Genomic DNA, 8,544 nt, shown 5'->3' with positions numbered 1-8,544 from the left:
CTCATCAAAGCAAAGATTCCACCTGCGAGATGCTTGTTTCAATCCATAAATGGATTTTTCAAGCTTACACACTCTATTAGGGTATTTTGGATCGACAAAACCCTCTGGCTGAGCCATGTAAACATCCTCAGCCAACATCCCACTAACGAAAGCGGTTTTGACATCCATTTACCATATTTCATAATCATGAAATGCAGCTATGGCTAACAACACTCTAATAGACTTAATCTTAGCTACTGGTGAGAAGGTCTCATCATAGTCAACTCCCAGAGTTTGAGTAAAGCCCTTCGCAACCAGTCGCACTTTATAAGTGTGTACTTTCCCATCCATGTCGGTCTTCTTCTTGAAGATCCATTGGCACCCAACTGTCTTACGACCTGGTACATTGTTAACCAAGTTCCAAACTTGATTGTCATACATGGAATGAATCTTGCTGTCCATAGCCTCCTTCCATTTCGCAGACTCAGGGCCTGCCATGGCTTCCTTATAATTATTAGGTTCATCCAAATCAATCAGTGTACTATCACTGATAAATGTATCACCTTCAGTGGTGATGTGATAACCATAATAAAAATCAGGTGTGTTCCTCACCCTAGTGGAACGTCTTGGAGGCATAGACTCATCTATCGGCTCAACAGGAGTTTTCTCCTCAGGTTGGCTGACAGCATTTGTGGTTCCTTCACCACATGACTCTTAAAGTTCTTCAAGGTCAATTTGCCTCCCACTGTCCCCTTGGCTTATGAATTCTCTCTCACGAAAGACTCCTCTTCTTGCTACAAAGACTACATTATCATTAGGTCTGTAGAAGAGGTAACCAAAGGATCTCTGTGGGTAGCCAATGAAAATGCACCTCTCGCTTCGGGGTTCAAGCTTGTCATGAGTCTCACGCCTCACAAAAGCTTCACAACCCCAAATCTTGATGTGGTCTAAATTTGGCACTTTCCCAGTCCACATCTCATGAGGTGTTTTGGCAACCTTTTTAGTAGGGACTAGATTAAGGATATGGGTGGCAGTCTCTAAGGCATACCCCCAGAAAGAGATTGGCAACGAAGCTCGACTTATCATGGAACGAACCATATCCAACAGGGTTCGATTGCGCCTCTCAGCTACACCATTCAACTGTGGTGTCTTGGGAGGTGTCAATTGTGAGACAATCCCACATTCCTTAAGATAGTCAAGGAACTCAATGCTAAGATACTCTCCTTCCCGATCGGATCGGAGCATCTTGATGTTCCTGCCCAATTGATTCTCAACTTCCTGCTTAAACTCTTTGAACTTTTCAAAGGTTTCTGACTTATGCTTCACTAAGTAAATATATCCATATCTACTGTAATCATCAGTAAAAGTCACATAATAACGATTAGCATCCCTTGTAGCAACTCTGAAGGGCCCACACACATCCGTGTGTACAAGGTCCAACAAACCTTCACCCCTATCACAAGTACCTGCGAAGGGTGACTTTGTCATTTTTTCCACGTAAACAAGACTCGCAACTATCATCTGAATTGAGGTCAAATGATTCCAAGACTCCAGCCTTTTGGAGTTGGCCTATGCGCTTCTTGTTAACATGTCCAAGACGACAATGCCACAAGGATGCTTTGTCCAAGCTATTAGAAGAATCAATATACAACACATTATTTCCTAAATTGTCTAAAACATTCACAGCTTCGTATACACCATCACAAGGTATTGCTTTAAAGTAAAATACATCATTGTAATAAACATTAATAGCACCATTTTTATTATCAAATGAAAATGTAAAACCTTGTTTGTACAAGCCATGAAAAGAAATAATATTTCTCGCCATTTCGGGTGAGTAACAACACTTATTCAAATCTAACATTAACCCATTATTAAGAAATAAAGAATAAACTCATATCTTGGTAACAGGTGATGCCTTCATGTTGCCCATGACTAAGTTTATCTTCTCGTGCTTCACTTGCTCACTTCTTCTTAGTGCCTGCAAATCAGTACAAATGTGAATACCACACCCTATATATCAAGCACCCAAGAATTTGCATTAGATGAGTTGTTATACAATATTGTGTAAATACCTGCATGGGTGGGTTTAACCTTCCCATCCTTTACATCTTGCAGATATTTGGCTCAGCTTCGCTTGAAGTGTCCCTTATCCTGGCAATAGAAGCATTGTGCTTCCTTTGGGTGTGAAGAAGGAGTAATGGGACCTTTCTTTGTCCCACTTGAAGAGGAACCATCAAGAGTCTTACCCTTGGTACCCTTCGAAGGGTTTTTCCTCTTCTTACCCTTTCCCTGCCCAATAGCCAGAACAGGGGCTATTAAAGGAGTAGAAGTAGTAACCGCTTTACCCTTAAGGCCATTTTCAGTTGTCCTTAAGAGTCCTTGAAGTTTGCTAAGTGTGACCTCCTCCTTGTTCATATGATAAGTCATACGAAACTGATCATAACTTGGAGGTAAGGAATAGAGAATGATGTCAATCGCCAATTCCTCAGGGAAGTCAACATTGAGCTTTAGCAATCGGTCAACGAACCTCTGCATCTTCTGCAAGCGACCGGTGATGGGTTCACCATCCTTCATTCTTGCGGTTATCATGGAGGAAATGATTTCATACCTCTCTTGATGCGCACTCTGATGGTACCTTTCCATCAGATCTAGGTACATCTCATAGGGGTAGAAATCTTCATAAGATTTTTGGAGTTCCGGAGTCATTGTGGCCATCATGATGCAGGACACCTTGGTGTCATCCTTCTCATGTGCAATGAACTCCGCAAGCTCTTTTGGAGTAGCAGTGGCTTCATTAACAACCTTAAGCTCCCTGTCAAGGACATATTCTTTGTCCTCATAGCGGGTAATCATCCTGATGTTTATGATCCACTCATTAAATTTGGATCCATCAAAGATGACCTTACCACAAAAGTTCATTAGGGAAAAGGAGCATGTAGGGTTTGAGCCAACAGCGTTATTGGAAGACATCTGGAATAAAAGGAAGATAAGTTTCATTAGATTAAGAGTCCTTAATAAGTCACCCAAATGAAATATTAAGGCTAGGATCCAACAAACTATTTATAGGTGGAAGAGGCATGCCGTAATCCACACTATAAAATATTTGAAGGTAGGTAAATGACGATATACCAATTTCCACCATAAGAACGAAATATTTTATTATTAGGTTTTATTGGTTTTGAAACTCCTAGATCTTTTGAGATACATTGAACTTTTTAATGGCATGTTTGAATCTCGAATGTGCCCTCTCAAGTTTGTGACTGGGATGCCGAGGATCACAAACAAGGTGTGAATAACCATACAAATTGACTTGGTACCCTTAACAATATTACCTAATCGATGTGCCGGTTAACCACACACGCTCCACCGACCTATAATAAAGTCAAGTTACCCTTTTCCACTCTTACTAGTCCATGTTAGTGTCCCGGTTAACCACACACGCTCCACTAACGACTTGGTAAGGTACAAAGTGTAATTTTATGGGCTAGCACCAATTTCACATATCCCTAAAGTAACTAAGATTGGGAATTTATAATGTATAGTTACTTTATAATTCATTATACTTTTAATGAGAATTTAAAGTCGTATCCTACCTGTTCGGCTAACGACCCTCCACCGACCAAGGAAGCGGTGGGTGAGAGTGGACACCCATTAAGTCACCATTTTATAGGAAACAACCTCATACCTCCCTTATAGACCGGCTTCGTGAATGAGGCCTACTAACGGTAAGAATGACATATTCTTATACATATCTAATAAAATTATAATAATAGTATAAGTGTTGATTTTTAAACTTTTTAAAAATCTAAGGTTTAATTTGAAATTAAAGTATTAGAGTGTAAGACTTTTCAAATTCCAAAACTTGAGGGCAGGAATTGAAACTATTCCAAGTCTCTTCAATTTGTAACTTATGAGTTTTAATGGTTCATAAAAATGAAGACTCTTCATTTTATGAAACCTCTTTAGTTCTTTAATCACAATTTAAAGAAGTGACTTTTGGTTATCCATAACTTGAGGACAAGTTATGGACACCATCATTGCCATTAAGATCATGAATTAAACATACATGGAGGTTACACATAATTTCTATGATCTTCTAAAAACTCATAAGAACACAAATTCATGTCAAGCAATTTCAAGAATCATATAAACATATACAATACTTGTTAATTGATAAAAGTCATGCAAAAATGGGTTAACATAATCATTATCATTTTGAAAAACAGACTTTACAAGTCCAAAATAGATTGGGATAATGATTTCAATCCATTTCTAGCAACAAAACACGAAAAACTGCCCAGCACGCTCCTACTCGTCGAGTGCATTATCCTACTCGACGAGTAGGATGAATTTGTTCATGGACTCGGCGAGTCCTCCCATCAGTGAGCAGATTTTTCATGTTTCAAGCAGTTTTGCATCAAGTATACAGAAAACAATCCTAGGCTCTGATACCACTGATGGGTTTTAAGCATTCTAACACTTCCTAAGTGTACATGCAACCCTAATAACCTTGAATATATGTTTTCTCTATATACATGCAAATTTCTTTTTCAAGGTTATTTCCTAACTAGCATGGCATGGGGAATAAATAAAATATAAAGCTAGTAGAAATACATACCTTATTGTTGCTTGGATTCCTTCAAGACTTTGTGAGACTAGCACCCCAAATGTTGTGCCTCAAATGCTTCACACAACACCACAAAACTTGGAATAACTTGAGAGAATACTTTTAGCACTCAAAATCGGTTATGCCCTCTCTAGTAACACTAGGTGCCGATTTTGCTAGCCAAAGGGTCCCTTTTATAGCGGTGTAACAATTACAGTTTCATTAAGAAGACTCATAATTGTCATGACTCTTCATATCTCATGACCCATGGGTTTGTAACTCCCATGGACTGTCCATGGAGCTCCAAATGGTTACATCCATAACCCATAAACCATGGATCATTAATTCACCATAAAAGAATTGATGATTGTCATAATCAACCCTATATATTTAATTAGTCTCACTTTGATCACCAAGTTAATACTAGATTAATACTTGATCAATACTAATTAAATAATATTATTATTAATATATTAGAACTTATAATATATTAATAATCATAAGTGCCTTATTCTCTCATTTAGTCTATCCAAGTATTGCAATGTCATGCAACCCAAATGGACCATGCCGGGTCGATTCAAGTACATACCAAATAAATTTATGGACTTCGACACTATATCCAACAGGGAGGACTATGACACTTATATAAAAGACCAGGATTAGGCCCCTGGAAACTACATGAAAGAGCATGGGAGGATCATGACACTTGTATGCAAGACCATGGGAGGACCATGGCAACCGTATGTAAGACTATGAGAGGACCACAACATTCACATGTTTTGTATTGATACGTATGTTGTATGTATGTTGATAGGTCGGCACTAAAGCCGAGGACTTTCTGTGTATGCACTATATGTATGGTGGAATATGTGGTATATTAGGGAACTCACTAAGCTTTATGCTTACAATTTTGGATTAAACATTTTGTAAGTAGTTCGTGAGAAGAGCTCGATGAGACTATACACACACATCAAAACTATTCATTTATGTGGTTTTGTAAATTTAACTCTGATAATGTATGATTTTCAATCAATATAATGTTATTAAATGGTTTTTGAAACAAGGGTTTAACTGTTTAATCTATTTTAAAAATGAATAACCTCTTTGTAAATTTTGGAACGTTACAGTTGGTCTTCCATTGATGGTTTTATAAACCATCTTTCATGACAATGATGTTATTCCTTAACTTTCATTAATAGGGAGTTGGGCGATGGGACTAACATAAGGTTTTGGCTAGATATTTAGTGTGGTTCTACTTCTTTTATATTAAGGTTTTATCATCTTTATGTCCTTTCTTTGTTGAAGGAAGGTTATGTTATGGAGTTCAGGTCCCAAAATGAGTGGAGTTTTTCTTACAGACGTCCTATTCGAGGTGGTGTTGAGGTCACACAACTCTCGGCCCTTTTAGAGGTGTTGGAGTCGGTTAATTTTCATTCGAAACGTGATGCATGAAGTTAGGATCTTGATTTGGCGGAATTTTTTTTCGATGAAGTCGGTTCGTTGTCACATTGATGACATTTGTCTTCCGATGGGTAACTCTATAACTAGATGGAATAGGTTGATCCCTATCAAGATCAATGTTTTTATTTTGCAGGTCTTGCTTGATCGTATTCCTATGAGATCCAATCTTGACTTGATAGGTGTCGATTTGGATAATGTCCTTTGTCCGATATATGGTGCAAATAGGGAAGATACTTCTCATTTTTTTTTCAAATGTCAAGTAGATGTTGAGTTGTGGAAGAGAGTTGTCTTGTGGGTTGATATTGGCATGCGTAGTTTTGGTCTGGTTTTAGACATTTTCACTAGATTGATTGTAGATCTACAAGGAGATTGTAGTAGGTTAAGCTTGATTCGATTGTCTCGGCCTTAATTTGGGTTCTTTAGACGTATCGAAACGCCGTTTTTTTTGACAAAGCAAGTATCGGAAGCGATTTTTATTTGATAATATTGTAGCGTTTTCTTTTAGAAACGCTAAGACTTCTAAATATTGGAATGTGTGGGTCCAACATTCAATTTTCTCTTAATTTGTGTTCATTTTTTGCTAGTTTTTAAATAACTTTCGTTTTTTTAATATATAACTGTCGTTCAAAAAAAACTTATGTCATGATAAAAAAAAACATTGATTTTATTAGTGAATCAAGATTTCATCTATCAAGTTATCATTATATTAGAAATTGAGAAGATTTTGAAATAATGTATGAACCTTTTAAAAACTAAAGTAGTCAACTAGTAACGTAAATTTTTTTATCATATATATATATATATATATATATATATATATATATATATATATATATATATATATATATATATATATATATATGGAAATGATCAAATGAGAACACCTAAAATGTTGAGAACGCGAGAAAAAGTATATTCATTTGTGATTCCATGTATTTATTTGTGAAGAAATATTAAATTTTTACGCACAATCAACATTAATATGCTTTTTTCTTCAATTGAAAGTAAACGCGTAAAAATTTATCAATCCTCCACAAATGAATACATGGAATCACAAATTAATATACTTTGTTCTCGCGTTCTCAACATTTTTAGTGTTCTCATTTCATCCTATATATATATATATATATATATATATATATATATATATATATATATATATATATATATATATATATATATGCCAAAAAATGAACCGGATTTATTAAAAACTTTTATATATATATATATATATATATATATATATATATATATATATATATATATATATAAACAAGTTTTTAATAAATCCGGTCAATTTTTTAGCATAAGAGCTTATTTTGGGATAAGAGCTCACTTTATGCTTATAAAACTAGTAAATAAAGATGTCAATTTAACCACTAAAACTATCATAGTGGTCGCATTATGTGGGTGATAGCACCTAGTGATGTTACATATTAACTCATTTTTATTAAAATATCAAAAGAAGCGTTTTACTTAAAGGAGAAAGGTAATAGGTGACTTGTCACTAACAAGTGCTTAATCCATTCAAAGAAATCCATAACAATTCAATTAAATAATACTTATACTTCTCCCCCATTTCCTCAAAGCTTGTTTGCTTTCTTCCGCCATGATTAGCCATTAGAACTCTATCTTTGGAAATCTTCTCTTCATTAAGAAAAAGAAAAGAAAGCATCTAATTCATCCCTTTTTTACTTTGTCTTCACTTCATAATTCTGTATCTTTTCCAATGGAATCCAACCCTTTGCAATCCAAGAATCACTTTACATTCTTATGGGTATTTGTCAAACCACATCACTTATACCTCTTTTAATGAATAATATTCACATGGTTGGCTTGGCAGTTAATATAATGAGACTATTGGATACATTAAAGGCGAGTACATCAAACGTATCAATTTTGATTGAAAAGTTCTTTTCTTTAGAACCCGCCAACGAGTATATTAAAATAAATAAAGACTCGCGCTAGCAAGAAGATAGACAAGGGGATCGACATAGAATTTTAGATTACAAACATAGGAATGTGCAAATGCACCATTCACACCCGTTAAAACCCTTATTTGTACTCTTATTTTTGAACCAAATATAAACCATGATTTTTTTTATTGAAAAGTCTATCATTTCTTGTCTTCCAAATACTCCACTAAGTGTCATAGTAGATACCGAACTAATTGTAACCAAATAACCGAACTATGAGATATATTTTTCAAGTAAAAGTTATATAGTTCTAATATCAAAGCAAAATTAAATATCCACTCACCATTTTTTCCTATCCATATTCCTACTCATATAAATAATGACATGTATAATCCACTAATTCTTTTTCTTAATGTTCTCTCTTGATTTTGAATATTATTTGATATGATGTGCAGGAAGATTTGTTAGATTTTGGGTTTTAAGAATAGCAATAATATCTTGGATAATTCAAGGATCATGTTTTGTGTATACATTTTCCAAAATTTGATTTGAGATAATCCAAAAACATTCGATTTGGAA

This window comes from Lactuca serriola, chromosome 2 (assembly GCF_051521515.1).
Source record: "Lactuca serriola cultivar US96UC23 chromosome 2, Lser_US96UC23_V15, whole genome shotgun sequence".
In the NCBI taxonomy this organism is placed as follows: domain Eukaryota; kingdom Viridiplantae; phylum Streptophyta; class Magnoliopsida; order Asterales; family Asteraceae; genus Lactuca; species Lactuca serriola.
Note: the sequence above shows the minus strand (reverse complement) of the source record.